The 16,070-nt window shown below is 37.8% G+C and overlaps 1 protein-coding gene across 5 annotated transcripts in view; it reads right to left on the bottom strand.

Moving 5' to 3' along the window:
- Positions 1–16,070, bottom strand: part of Depdc1 (DEP domain containing 1) — a 39,529-nt gene that overhangs the window by 14,960 nt on the left and 8,499 nt on the right. The gene's annotated exons all lie outside the window — the stretch shown is intronic.

The raw sequence follows: 16,070 nt of genomic DNA, 5'->3' as shown, positions 1-16,070 counted from the left end.
ACTTCCAGCCTTTTGATAGTTTGTTCCAATTTTAGAATTTTAGGACTTAGTATCCTGCTTCTTTTGACTATGATGCATTTTGTTTTTCATTTTAATATGAAATATTTCAATGATACAAATAAGAACAGACTATATACCAACACATATATATTTAGCCATTAAGCAATATAATTATTGATTATTTTACCAAATAGTTGTCCTGTTTTTAAGTACAAGAAAGTCCTTGCCCATTTAAGTTCTTAACCCTCTCCTAAGGGAAATCACAAACTTATCTTTTTATTTAATGTGTTTAGACTTTCAATAAATATATGTAAATGACATAGCCTTTTATATTTTTCTCTTTTGGTATCTTTTATCACACACTAAATTTATACTTAATATTTTAGTTGCATTAAAAGCTCTTTATTATAATATGGCTTTTAGATTACCTCATAAGATTTTTATTTTTCATACTGAAGTATTTAAAACAGGTATAATGTTTTGTTGTGAAAAATATTTAATTTTAATTATGAATCATGCAAGTGTAGGTGCCTTCAGAGGCCAGAGGCATCAGATTCACCTTCAGTTGGGAACTGAAATCAGACCTTCTGAAAGCAGTCTGTGCTTATAAGCGCTGAACTATCTCTCAAGCTGCAAGCCCCACCCCCACCTTTTTTTTTTCCTTGAAAAGAGTCTCTGGAAGCCCAGGCTGGTCTTAAATACCTCTGTAGCTAAGAATAATTTTAGAGTTCTGATTCTTATGCATCTACCTCTTGAATGCTGGGATTACAGAGCCATCTGATTAACACACCAAATAGGAAGAATAACAAATGGCAAAATATTAAATTACAGAAATCTTTTTCAAGTATACCTCATTACTGTATTCAATACTGTTTATGCAGTGTTGATGGGATTATAAATAAATTCTATCAAATTCCTACCTATGTATTAGTTTGTTTTCTTAGCATGTAATTGCTTTAAGCCCAAATATCAGGTGAGGAAATTCTTCTCCCCTTGTTCTTTGAAACTGTCTTAGACCTTTATCAGATGAATTTTAGAATCTGCTTATCTTACGTATAAACATGGCCTCTTACTCCATTTATTTTCTTTTCAGTATCAACTATATAATTTTCCCTATTAATACTTTATTTTTGTTTTTAGGAAACTTTATTTCTAGGTACTTTATAATTTTTCCTTTTTAATTGTACTGGGTGGTTTTGTATGCCAACTTGACACAAGCTACAGTCATCAGAAAGGAGCAGCCTCAGTTGAGGAATTGCCCCCATGAGACCCAGCTGTAAGGCATTTTCTCAATTAGTGATCAATAGGGGAGGGCATAGCCCGTGGTGGGTGGTGCCATCCCTGGGCTGGTGGTCCTTGATTACATAAGAAAGCAGACTGGACAAGCCAGGAGAAGCAAGCCAGGAAGCAGCTCCCTTCCATGGCCTCTGCATCCGCTCCTGCCTCCAGGATCCTTCCCTGTTTGAGTTCCTCTCATGACTTCCTTCAGTTATGAACAATAATGCCGAAGTGTAAACCAAATAAATTGTTTCCTCTTCAACTTGCTTTTTGGTCATCATGTTTCATTACAGCAATAGGAACTCTAACTAAAACAATCGTTGAAAGTCTAAAGGCAGTGAGATTAGTTGATAAGCTATAAAAACTCCAGTGAAGGGTGCTGGCTCAGTGGTTAAGAGCACTAGTTGAATGTCCAGAGGAGCTGGGTCTGATTCCCAGCACCCACATTGTAGCTTACAGTCTAAAGGGATCCCATGCCCTCCTCTGTTTTTTGTCATCTCTGTACACATTTGGTATACAGGCATACATTTGGAAAAAAACACCCATACACATAAAATACAATTTTAAAATTCAAGTAAGAAAAAAAATCTAATAAAGGATATACATATTGGAGGAAGAAATATACCAATCAGAGTACTAGGTAGTATACAGAGTTTAATAATTACAGTGTATTGAAAGTGGAGAAGAAACTGAATGACAGCAACTATAGGGAGGAATATCACTCATTCAGAAACAGAACATAAGAAGACAAAAACTTAGGTTAAAGATGATAGTGATTTTCTTTTGGGGGGCGGGGGAGTTGAGACAGGGTTTCTCTGGGTAGCTTTGCACCTTTCCTGGAATTCGCTTTGGAGATCAGGCTGGCCTCGAACTCACAGAGATCCGCCTGCCTCTGCCTCCCGAGTGCTGAGATTAAAGGCATGCGCCACCACTGCCCAGCTGATAGTGATTTTTTATATGCTATATTTAAGTGTATATCTAATAACAAATTTAAAAAATGACTCCAAAGCTTATGGTACATTTATTTTAGGAGTTTGATAGTTGTAGGAAAGCAAGTCAAGACATGGCATGAGACATTGAAGAAACAAGCAAAAAGTGAGGATAAGTCCCATACTGCAAAACTACTGTGCTATAACTAAGAGAGGAAAAGAATGCCACACAAATGGTCCATTCATATGTATGTTGAAAATCCTTTGATACAAAGGTATTATGTTGTGTCCCATCTGAAAGTCATGTGAAGCTGTATCCCTAGGGATGGTGGGGCCTTTAAGATGGATTAATGCTTCTTTTGAGGGAGTTCTGGTTCCAGCATGACTCAGATACTACTACCAAAACCTTTCATGTTTATTTCTTGGCATTGCTTGTCCTTCTGCTTTTCTGCCAGGCTATCATGTAGCACAAGATGGAGCCAAGATCAGAAGGGATATGGAAGTTTATTAGTATGATAAGCGTATACAGGGCCTTAAGGAGAAAAAAATCTTTGAGAAAGATAAAGCAACATTTATCAAAGCATGGTCTCAATAATCTCATTTGTAAATAGGGCTTAATGCATTCCTGATCAGCTTTCTTAGGGATTAAACTGGGAAGCACATAATTAAGCAGCTTCAGGTGCATGATTCTGTATCCTGTGATTGATTTCCTGTTATTTGTGTGTATCTGTGTGTGTGTGTGTGTGTGTGTGTGTGTGTGTGTGTGTGTGTGTTGTGTTGGACCAAACCCAGGGCCTTGGGAATAGAGGACATGGAGGATAAGCACTCTACCAATGCCAGCACTAGGATTTGTTACATAAAATATTCTCATCATTTTATTATGTTATTATAATAATTATATATTATTTAAAGGCAAGGATCCATGAATTTGTTTTGCAATTAGAGAATTTATGAAACTTAAGGTAAATAATAATGTCACTGAAACCTTATGACTTTCATAACATGCAAAAATACTAGTATATGTTATCTTTCCGACTTTCTACTTTATAGTATACTACTTAACACTCAAAAATTTTGAACTTTGTAGCTCACAACTTTTAACCATACAGTTTTTCTAGTTTTAACTGACTTAAGAGCAGCAATACTTGGCAATCTCTAGACCTTCACTCTGCCTCTTCTCTTTTAGTCAGATCTTGAGCTCTGTAGTAAACCACCTATTGCCATCTCACTTTTCTCTCTGCCTCCATCTTCAGTAGATCATGAAGATCTTCTACATCTGCCCACACCACCCCACCTCTTTGTCTCAGCTTTTAGCTTCCATAGGCACTCCCTGGGAAGCAAATAAGCCAGGAAAGTAGGTAGGTAATCTTCAGATCTTCACTCTACCTCCTCTCCTTCAAACTCAACCCCCCAGTCTCATTCCCAACTCTGTAGCAGATCACCTGCTGTATGTAGCCTCTCATTTCTCTCTGCCCCAATTCCCACAGGACTGAGCAGATACTGGTGGTATACCCTGCTTTTATTCCTTCTGTAGTTCCTCTAAGCATTCCTCACATCTAGCACATCTCCATCTCTAAGTATTAAGCTCCCAATACCAATAAAACACACTCTACCCATAACCCTCAGTGGCCATACCTGGCAGGATCTCAGGAGGATTCCTATGAGGCAACTCACAGCCATCACACTGTCCTAAGAACCAGAGAGCAACAGAAACCAAGGAATAGAACACCCACCTAACAAAAAAAAGACCAGATATCAGCACCTAGAATTATAATCATCCTAAATCCAAATGTCTAGACCCAGCATAAAAACACAATCAAAAGAGCCAGAACAATATGTCTCCACTAAAGCTAAGCAACCATACTACAATAGGCCCTGAGAAATGTAATATAGCTGAAGCACAAGGAAAGGACTTCAAAATAGCCTTTATGAATATGTAAATATGTAAGAGGTCCTTAAAGAAGAAATAAATTTCCCTTAAAAACCCATGAAAACACAAAACATTGGAGTGAAATGAAGAAAACAATTGAAGATTTGCAAGTAAAAATAGAATCAATAAAGAAAATCCAAATTGAGGAACAATTGGAAATAAAAAATTTAGGTACTCAAATGAAAAACTCATATGAAGGCCTCACCAACAGAATATAATAGATGAAAGAGAGAATCTCAATTGTTGAAGGCAAAAGAATAGAAGAAATGGATACCTTGGTCAAAGAAAATGTTAAATCTTTAAAAATCCAGGCACAAAGCATTCAGAAAATCTGGGACACCATAGAAAGACCAAATCAAATAATAGGAACAGAGGAAGGAAAAGAAACCCAGGTCAAAGGCACAGAAAATATTTTTTTAAAAAATCATAGAAGAAAAATGTCCCAAACTAAAGAAGGAGGTGCCTATTAAGTTACAAGAGGGATATAGAACACCAAATAGATTGGATCAGAAAAGGAATTTCCAGTATCACAGAGTAATCAAAACATTAAAGGTATAGAACAAAGAAAGAATATTAAGAGCTGCAAGGGAAAAAAGACAAAATACATATAAAAGCAGACCTATTAGAATAACATCTGACTTTCCAATGAGGACTACAAAAGCCAGAAGGACCTGGAGAAATGTTCTACAAACTCTAGGAGACCACAAATTTCAGTCCAGGCTATTATACCATGCAAAACTTCCTATCACATTGGATGGAGAAAGACATTCCATGATAAAACCAAATGTAAGCAGTGTCTATTTATAAATTCAGCCCTACAGAAGGTGCTAGAAGGAAAACCTCAAACTGAAGACACTAACCATACCGAAGAAAACATGAAGAATAAATATTAGAAGAAAACATGAAGAATAAATATTAGACCAGCAAATTAAGAAGGATGTGGGGGGCATACTTCCGACAACAAAATAGGGGAATCAATGAATACTGCTCATTAATAATGCAACATCAATGAACTCAAGTCTGGAAAAAAAAATACCAATGGATTCCAAAACAGAATCCGTCCTTCTGCTATATGCATAAAATATAAGGATAGACATCACCTCATGGTAAAAGGATAGAAAAAGATATTCAAAGGAAGCTGGTGTAGCTATTTTAATATCTGACAAAATAGACATCAATCTGAAACTAATCAGAAGTAATAGGGAAGGACATCAAAGGAAAAAATCTACCAAGAGGATATCACAATTGTTAACATCTATACATCAAACACAAGGGAACCATCTTAGGGTTTCTATTGCTGCAATGAAACACCATGACCAAAAAGCAAGTTGGGGAGGAAAAGGGTTTATTTGGCTTATACTTCTACAATGCTGTTAATCACTGAAGGAAGTTAGAACAGAAACTGAAACATGGCAGGATCCTGGAGATAGGAGCTGATACAGAGGCCATGGAGGAGTTCTTACTGGCTTGCTTCCCCTGGCTTGCCCAGCCTGCTTTTATAGAACCCAGGATCACCAGCCCTCCACTGTTAATCACTAATTGAGAAAATGCCTTACAGCTGGGTCTCATGGAGGCATTTCTTCAACTGAGGCTCCTTCCTCCCTGATGAGTCTACCTTGTATCAAGTTGACACACAAAACCAGCCAAAACAGAACCCAAGTTCATAAAAGAAGCACTAATACAGCTTAAATCACATATTGACCCTCACACAGTGGTGGTGGGTAACTTCAAAACTTCACTCTTTCCAAACCAACTGAAAGCTCATCCAGACAAAATTAGAGAGAGAAATGCTGGCACTAAGTGACATCATAAACCAGTTGGACCTAACTGATATGTACAGGACATTTCACTCAAACAAAAAAGAATGTACATTCTTCTCAGTAACTCATGAAAATTTCTCCAAAACAGCACAGACTCAGACACAAAGCAAGTCTCAGCAGATATAAGAAAATTGAAATAACACTCTGCATCCTATCTGACTATCAAAGACTAAAGCTGTCTACCACCAACAGAAACTACAGAAAGCTTACAAACTCATGGAAACTGAAACACTCTCTACTGAATTAAAAAGTGGGTCAAGATGGAAATTAAGAAAGAAATTAAAAACTTTCTAGAATAAAATAAAAAGGAAAACACAACCTACCCAAACTTATGGAACACAATGAAGGCAATTCTAAGAGGCAAGTTCATAGCACTAAGTGCCTACATAAAAAACAAAAACAAAAACAAAACAACAACAAAAAAGAAAAACCAGAGAGATCACATACTAGCAACAGCACACTTGAGAGCTCTAGAACAAAAAGTAGAAATAATACACAGAAGGAATAGATGGCAAGAAAAATAAGGGCTGAAATAAAAACAGCAACAAAACAAAACACCAATACAGACTCAATGAAACAAAGAACTGGTTCTTTGAGGAGAGAAGATCCAAATTAAATAATTAGAGACAAAAAGGGGGACATTAACACACACCAAGGAAATCCAAAGAATCACAAGAGAATACTTTAAATACCTGTACACCACCAAATTTGAAAATCTAAAAGAAACAAATAATTTTATTGTTATACACCACTTACCAAAGTTAAATCAAGATCAAATAAACAATTTAAACAGACCTATAATCCCTAATGAAATAGAAGTAGTAATTAAAATTTCCCAACCAAAAGAAATTGAGGGGTCAGAAGGTTTTAGTATAAAATTTAATAAACTTTCAAAGACCAATATTCCTTGAATTATTTCAAGAAATAGAAACAGAAAAAAAACATTGCCCAATTCTTTTTATGAGGCCACAATTGCTGATAGCCAAATCCCATAAAGACCCACAAAAGAGAGAATTAAGGACCAATCTCCTTTATGAACATCGCTGGAAAAATTCTCCATAAAATTCTTGCAAGCCAAATACAATTATACATCAAAAAGATCATCCACCAGGATTAAATAGTGAAGCAGGGATGGTTCAACATATGTAAATCAATAAATGTAAACATATAAACAAACAAAAGACAAAAACTACATGATCATCTCATATGATGCAGAAAAGACACTTGAACATTCAATGCCACTTCATGATAAAAGTCTTAGAGAATTCAGGAATACAAGGAACACCCTATAACATAATAAAGGCAATTTACAGTATGCCTATATACAACTATTTAAATATAGAGAAACTCAAAGCATTTCCACTAAAATCAGGAATAAGACAAGGCTGTCCACTCTCTTCACACCTATTCTAGATACTACTTGAAGTCTTAGCTGAGCAACACAACTGAAGGAGATACAAATTAGAAAGGAAGAAAAGGTAACTTTTATTGCAGATGAAATGATAGTATACATAAGTGATTCTAATACTGCTGTGGATATCACTCTGTATAAATAAAATGCTGATTGGCCAGTATCCCGGCAGGAAGTATAGGTGGAACAAGCAGAGAAGAGAATTCTGGGGAGTGAAAGGCTGAGGCAGAGAGACACTGCTAGCCACCGCCATGACAAACAAGATGTAAGGTACCGGTAAGCCATGAGCCACATGGCAACTTATAGATAAATAAAAAAGGGTTATTTTAAGATATAAGAACAGTTAACAAGAAGCCTGCCATGGCCATACAGTTTGTAAATAATATAAGCGTCTGTGTATTTATTTTATAAGTGGGCTGTCAGACTGCCAGGGCTTGGCGGGACCCAGAGAGAAAACTCCAGCTACATAATACTTACACTGGGGAGCTCCTAAGGCAAAGCAGCTGGATACAAAATTAACTCACAGAAATCAGTAACTTTCCTATATACAAATGACAAATAGAATAAGAAAGAAATTAGGGAAACAACACCTTTCACAATAGCCTCAAATAACAAAATACCTTGGGGTAAATCTAACCAAGCAAGTGAAAGACTTGTATGATTAAAAAATTGAGTCTCTGAAGAAAGAAATTAAACAAAACATTAAAGGATAGAAAGATCTCCCATGTTCACGGATTGGCAGGATTAACATAGTAAAAATGGCCACTCTACCAAAAGGAATCTACAGATTCAATGCAATCCCCATCAAAATTCCAACACAATTCTTCATAGATCTTGAAAGAGCAATTTTCAGCCTTACATGGAAACTAAAAAAAAAAAAAAAAAAAAAAAAAAAAAAAAAAAAAAAAAACAGGATAGCTAAAACACTCCTGAATGATAAAAGAACTGCTGTGGGTATCATCGCCCCTGATCCTAAATTGTACTCCAGAGGTATAAAAAAATTAAATTAAAAATAAAAACATGGTATTGGCATAAGAGAAGGCATGTTGATGGACAGATTAGAATTGAGGACCCAACCATAAATACACACATCTATGGATACTTGATTTTAGATAAAGAAGCTAGAAATGTACAATGGAAAAAAAGGGGACCATCTTCAATAAAAGTTGCTAGTCAAACTTGATGGCATATAGATGAATCCAAATAGATCCATACTAATCACACTGCATAAAACTAAACTCCAAATGTACCAAAGACCTCAACATATGGCCAGATACACTGAATCTCATAGAAGAAAAAGTAGGGAATAGTCTTGAACTCATTGACACAAGAAAATTCTTTCAAAAGAAAACATCAGTAACAAAAGCACTACAAGCAATAATTAATAAATGGAATCCCATGAAACTGAAAAGCTTCTGTATAGCAAAGAACACCATCATTCTGACAAAGTAGCAGGCTACAGAATGGGAAAATATTTTTTTTTTTTTTACCAACTATACAAATAGAGGGCTAATATCCAAAATATATAAAAATCTCAAAATACTGTACATCAAGAAAACAAATAGGCCTTCTGGACCAGAGGTGAGTATCCGGGCCCAGCCTGGACCCCATCCCTGGGCATCAACCACTCCAGGGAAGAACTGCACGTCTTGGCCCAAGGTTCTGGCCACTGGACAGGTTCCCTTCTAGCCCCACCTGGAAGGATCCCCTTCTCCAAGTCCCCTGGCAGCCCGTGCAATCTCCACGCCTTGCCCCTAGGCACTTCCTGGGACTTTGAGACCAGCCCCAAGCTCCCATCCTGCCCCAGACTTCCCTTCTGGACTAGAGAGGGCTCCCATCCTGCCCTGGACTTCCGGTCTAGATAAGAGCTTCCATCCTGCCCCGGAGTTCCCATTTGGACATGAGAGATCCCATCTGGACAAGAGATAGAGACTTCCTGAATCTGTCAGCTCTGTCTGAACCAAGTGCGCTGATAAGACCAAGAAGGAACCACAAGGAGATGGGCAGATGTCAAGGTAGAAGTATATACAACAAAATGAAGAGCATTACAGCATCACCAGAACCTAGCCCACCTCCAACATCTAGACCTGAACATCAAAAATTGGAAGAAACAGAAGAAAACAGCCTTATGAATAACATCATGAAGAAGGTAGAGGCTTGTGTAGAGGAAAAGACAAAAAAAAAAAAAAATGGGAAGAACACTACAAACAACTAGAAGAAAGGGCAAACAAATTAGAAAAAAACAATAAAGTCCTGGAAGAAAACAATAAAGTACTGAAAGAAAATCACGAAAAAGCAATGAAACAAATAAAGGAAACAGTACAAGACCTGAAAAGGGAAATAGAAAAAAATGAAGAAGACACAAACAGAGGGAATGCTGGAAATAGAAAATCTGAGTAAAAGATCAGGAACTTCAGATGCAAGTATAACCAACAGAATGCAAGAGATGGAAGAGAGGATCTCTGGCATTGAAGATACAGTAGAAGAAATAGATTCATCAGTCAAAGAAAACACTAAAGCCAACAAAGTCATGAACCAAAATGTCCAAGAAATGTGGGACACCATGAAAAGACCAAACCTATGAATAATAGGGAGAGAAGAAGTTGAAGAATACCAACTCAAAGGCACAGAAAATATATTCAACAAAATTATAGAAGAAAACTTTCCCAACTTAAAGAAGGAAATGCCTATGAAGATACAAGAAGCCTATAGAACACCAAACAGAATAGACACCTCCAAAAGAGTCCCCTTGCCCCATAATAATTAAACAACTAAATGTACAGAATAAAGAAAGAATATTAAGAGCAGCAAAGGAAAAAGGCCAAGTGACCTACAAGGCAAATTCATCAGAATAACACCCAATTTCTCAGTGGAGACTTTGAAAGCCAGAAGGACCTGGACAGATGTAATGCAGACACTAAGAGACCATGGATGTCAGCCCAGACTAATATACCCAGCAAAACTTTCAATCATCATAGACAGAATGAACAAGACATTCTAAGACAAAGCCAGATTTAAACAATACTTATCCACAAACCCAGACCTACAGAAAGCACTAGAAGGAAAATTCCAACCTAAGGAAGTCAGATACACACTCAAAAACACAGGTAATAGATAAAGCCACAGCAGTAAACCCCAAAGAAGAGAAGTACACACACACAACCACCAAAAATCACAGGGATGAACAATCACTGGTCATTAATATCTCTTAATATCAATGGACTTAATTCACCTATAAAAAGACATAGGCTTACAGAATGGATACTAAAGCAGGAACCATCTTTCTGCTACATACAAGAAACACATCTCAAATTCAAAGATAGACATTACCTAAGAATAAAAGGCTGGGAAAAGACTTTCCAATCAACCGGTCTTAAGAAACAAGCGGGTGTAGCCATCCTGATATCCAACAAAATAGACTTCAAACTAAAATCAATCAAAGAGATCAAGAAGGGCATTACATCGTCATCACAGGAAAGATCGACCAAGATGAAGTTTCAATTCTGAACATTTATGCCCCAAACATAAAGGCACCCACATATGTAAAAGAAACATTACTAAAGCTTAAACCACATATAAAACCCCACACATTAATAGTGGGAGATCTCAACACCCCACTTTCACCACTGGACAGATCTCCCAAATCAAAACTTAACAGAGAAATAAAGGACTTAACTGATGTCATGACCCAAATGGACCTAATAGATATCTACAGAAAATTCCATCCTAACAAAAAAGAATATACCTTCGTCTCAGCACCCCATGGACCTTTCTCTAAAATCGACCACATACTTGGCCACAAAGCAAATCTCAACAGATACAGAACAATTAGAATAACCTCCTGTGTTCTATCAGACCACCATGGTTTAAAGTTAGATTTCAACAACAACAAAAACTACAGAAAACCTACACTCTCATGGAAACTGAATAATGCTCAACTGAATCACCAATGGGTTAAGGAAGAAATAAAGAAATTAAAGACTTCCTAGAGAGCAACGAAAATGAAGACACCACATACACAAACTTATGGGACACTATGAAAGCAGTGCTAAGAGGGAAATTCATAGCACTAAATGCCCACATAAAGAATTTGGAGAAATCTCACACTAGTGACTTAACAGCACACCTGAAAGCTCTAGAACAAAAAGAAGCAAAGTCTCCCAGGAAGAATAAATGCTAGAAAATCTATTATCAAAGTGGGAGGTGAAATTAATAAAATAGAAACTAAGAGAACAATACAAAAAATTAATGAAACAAAGAGTTGGTTCTTTGAGAAAATCAACAAGATAGACAAGCCCTTATCCAAACTAACCAAAAGTCAGAGAGAAAGAATCCAAATCAACAAAATCAGAAATGAAAAGGGGGACATAACAACAGACAATAAGGAAATTCAGAGAATCATTAGGTCATATTTCAAAAACCTCTACTCCACAAAACTGGAAAACCTAAAAGAAATGGACAATTTTTTGGATAGGTACCACATACCTAAGTTAAATCAAGACCAGATAAACCACTTAAATAGTCCAATAACCCCTAAGGAAATAGAAACAGTCATTAAAAGTCTCCCAATCAAAATAAGCCCAGGACCAGATGGTTTCAGCGTAGAATTCTACCAGATCTTCAAAAAAGAGTTAATACCAATACTCTCTAAATTGTTCCACATAATAGAAACAGAAGGAACATTACCAAACTCTTTCTATGAGGCTACAATTACCCAGATTCCTAAACCAAAAAAGGATACAACAAAGAAAGAGAACTACAGACCGACCTCCCTCATGAACATTGATGCAAAAATACTCAATAAAATACTGGCAAACAGACTCCAAGAACACATCAAAACAATTATCCAACATGATCAAGTAGGCTTTATCCCAGGAATGCAAGGGTGGTTCAACATACAAAAGTCTGTCAATGTAATGTTTATATGTAATACACCATATAAACAAACTCAAAGAAAAAAACCACATGATCATCTCACTAGATGCAGAAAAGGCATTTGACAAAATCCAACACCCCTTCATGATAAAAGTCATGGAGCGATCAGGAATACAAGGAACATACCTAAACATAATAAAGGCTATTTACAGCAAGCCAACAGCCAACATCAAATTAAATGGAGAGAAACTCACAGCAATTCCACTAAAATCAGGAAGGAGGCAAGGCTGTCCACTCTCCCCAGACTTATTCAATATAGTATTTGATGTTCTAGCCAGAGCAATAAGACAACATAAGGAGATTAAGGGGATACAAATTGGAAAGGAAGAAGTCAAGCTTTCCCTATTTGCAGATGACATGATAGTATACTTGAGTGACCCCAAAGATTCCACCCAGGAACTGATACAGCTTATAAACACCTTCAGCAACATAGCAGGATACAAGATCAACTCAAAAAAATCAGTAGCCCTCCTGTATACAATGGACAAAGAAGCTGAGAAGGAAATCAGAGATACATAACCCTTTACAATAGCCATAAATGACATAAAATACCTTGGGGTAACACTAACCAAGCAAGTGAAGGACTTATATGATAAGAACTTTAAGTCCCTGTAAAAAGAAATTGAAGAAGATGTCAGAAAATGGAAAGATCTCCCATGCTAATGGATAGACAGGACCAACATAGTAAAAATGACAATTTTACCAAAAGCAATCTATATATTCAATGCAATCCCCATCAAAATACCAACACAATTCTTCACAGACCTGGAAAGAATAATACTCAACTTCATATAGAAAAACAAAAAACCTAGGATAGCCAAAAGAATCCTGTACAATAAAACAACCTCTGGAGGCATCATAATCCCTGACTTCAAGCTCTACTATAGAGCGACAGTAATAAAAACAGCTTGGTATTGGCATAAAAACCGACATGTGGACCAATGGAATCGAATTGAAGACCCTGACATTAACCCGCACACCTATGAACATATAATTTTTGACAAAGAAGCTAAAAGTGCACAATGGAAAAAAGAAAACATCTTCAACAAGTAGTGCTGGCATAACTGGATATCAATGTGTAGAAGGCTGCAAATAGATGCATATCTGTCACCGTGCACAAAACTTAAGTCCAAGTGGATCAAGGACCTCAACATAAATCCAGCTACTCTGAACCTGCTAGAAGAGAAAGTAGGAAGTAGTCTTGAATGCATTGGCATAGGAGATCACTTCCTAAATATAACACCAGTGGCACAGACACTGAGAGAAACAATCAATCAATTGGACCTCTTCAAACTGAGAAGCTTTTGTAGAGCAAAGGATGCTGTGGGATGGTCTGTATGTCAAATTGCTCTGATTGGTCAATAAATAAAACACTGATTGGCCAGTGGCCAGGCAGGAAGTAGGTGGAACAAGGAGAGAGGAGAATTCTGGGACGTGGAAGGCCAAGGCATAGAGACACTGCCAGCCGCCGCCATGACTAGAAGCATGTGAAGACGCTGGTAAACCACCAGCCACGTGGCAAGGTATAGATTTATGGAAGTGGATTAATTTAAGCTATAAGAACAGTTAGCAAGAAGCCTGCCATGGCCATACAGTTTGTATGAAATATAAGTCTCTGTGTTTACTTGGTTGGGTCTGAGCAGCTGTGGGACTGGTGGGTGACAAAGATTTGTCCTGACTGTGGGCAAGGCAGGAAAACTCTAGCTACAAAAGGATAAGGTCAACAAGGCAAAGCAACAGCCTATAGAATGGGAAAAGATCTTCACCAACGCCACATCAGACAGAGGACTGATATCCAGAATATATAAGGAACTCAAGAAATTAGACATCAAAACGACCAACAGTCCAATTAAGAAATGGGCTATAGAACTAAACAGAGAATTCTCAACAGAGGAAACTCAAATGGCTGAAAGACACTTAAGGAATTGTTCAACATCCCTAATCATCAGGGAAATGCAAATCAAAACAACTCTGAGATACCACCTTACGTCTGTCAGAATGGCTAAGATCAAAAACACTGAAGACACCTTATGCTGGAGAGGATGTAGAACTAGGGGAACTCTCCTCCGCTGGTGGGAATGCAAGCTTGTACAACCACTTTGGAAATCAATATGGTGCTTTCTTAGAAAATTGGGATTTAATCTACCCCAAGATCCAGCTATACCACTCTTGGGCATATACCCAAGAAATGCTCAATCATACCACAAGAGCACTTGCTCACCTATGTTCATATCAGCATTGTTTGTAATAGCCAGAACCTGGAAACAACCTAGATGCCCTTCAACTGAAGAATGGATAAATAAATTGTGGCACATATACACAATGGAATACTACTCAGCAGAGAAAAACAGTGACATCATGAGGTTTGCAGGCAAATGGATGGATCTAGAAAAAATCATCCTGAGTGAGGTAACCCAGACTCAGAAAGACAAATATGGTATATACTCACTCATAGGAGGATACTAGATGTGGAACAAGGATGACTGGACTGCTACTCACATCACCAGGGAGGCTACCTGGAAAACAAGACCCCAAGAAAGACGCAAGGATTGCCCAATGACGGAGCAATGGCTGAAATCTACATGAATAACCTGGACATGAGTGGGAGCAATGAAGGGCGAGGGTCGAGGGAAAGAGAGCGGGAGATCCCAGCTGGATCAAGAACAGAGAGGGAGAACAAGGAATAGGAGACCATGGTAAATGAAGACCACATGAGAAAAGGAAGAAACAAAGTGCTAGAGAGGCCCACAGAAATTCACAAAGATACCCTCACAATAGACAGCTGGCAATGGTCGAGAGACAGCTGGGACTGACCTACTCTGGTGATGGGATGGCCAAACACCCTAATAGTCATGCCAGAAACCCCATCCAAGGACTGAGGAATCTAGATGCAGAGATCCACGGCTAGGCCCCAGGTGGAGCTCCGGAAGTCTAATTAGCGAGAAAGAGGAGGGTTTATATGAGCGAGAATTGTTGAAACCAAGGTTGGATAAAGCACAGGGACAAATGGCCAAACGAATGGAAACACATGAACTATGAACCAAAGGCTGAATAGCCCCCAACTGGATCAGGCCCTCTGAAGAGGTGAGACAGTTGAATGGCTTGATCTCCTTGGGAGGCATCTAGGCAGTGGTACCAGGTCCTGTGCTCATTGCATGAGTTAGCTGTTTGAAACCTGGGACTTGTGCAGGGATGCTTGGCTCAATCTGGGAGGAGGGGACTGGACCTGCCTGGACTGAGTCTACCAGGTTGATCTCAGTCCTCGGGGGAGGCTTGCCCTGGAGGAGGTGGGAATCGGGGAGTTGGCCTGGGGGGAAGGGGAGGAGGGCAGGAAGGGGGAGAACAAGGGAATCTGTGGCTGTTATATAGAACTGAATGGTATTGTAAAATAAAATAAAAGGCAAAAAATAAAATAACAAAAAGAAAAAAAGAGAAAACAAATAGCCCAATTAAAAAATGGGGTACAGCTCTAAATAGAGAATTCTCAATAGAAGAAACTCAAATGGCTGAGAAACACTTAAAGAAATGTTCAATATCCTTAGTCATCAGGAAAATATAAATCAAAATTACTTTGAGATTTCACATAATGCCATCACAATGGCCAAAATCAATAAAAGAAGAAACAGATTATGTTGGCAAGGACGTGGAGGAAGGAAAACACTCAACCATTTCTGGAGTAAGTGCAAAACTGTATAGCCAGTATGGAAATCAGTTTAGTAGTATATCAGAAAGATGGTAATTGACCAATTTCAAGATTCAAACACATA

This window comes from Peromyscus maniculatus, chromosome 6, assembly GCF_049852395.1.
Source record: "Peromyscus maniculatus bairdii isolate BWxNUB_F1_BW_parent chromosome 6, HU_Pman_BW_mat_3.1, whole genome shotgun sequence".
Classification (NCBI taxonomy): Eukaryota; Metazoa; Chordata; class Mammalia; order Rodentia; family Cricetidae; genus Peromyscus; species Peromyscus maniculatus.
This window is presented reverse-complemented; position numbering and strand designations above follow the sequence as displayed.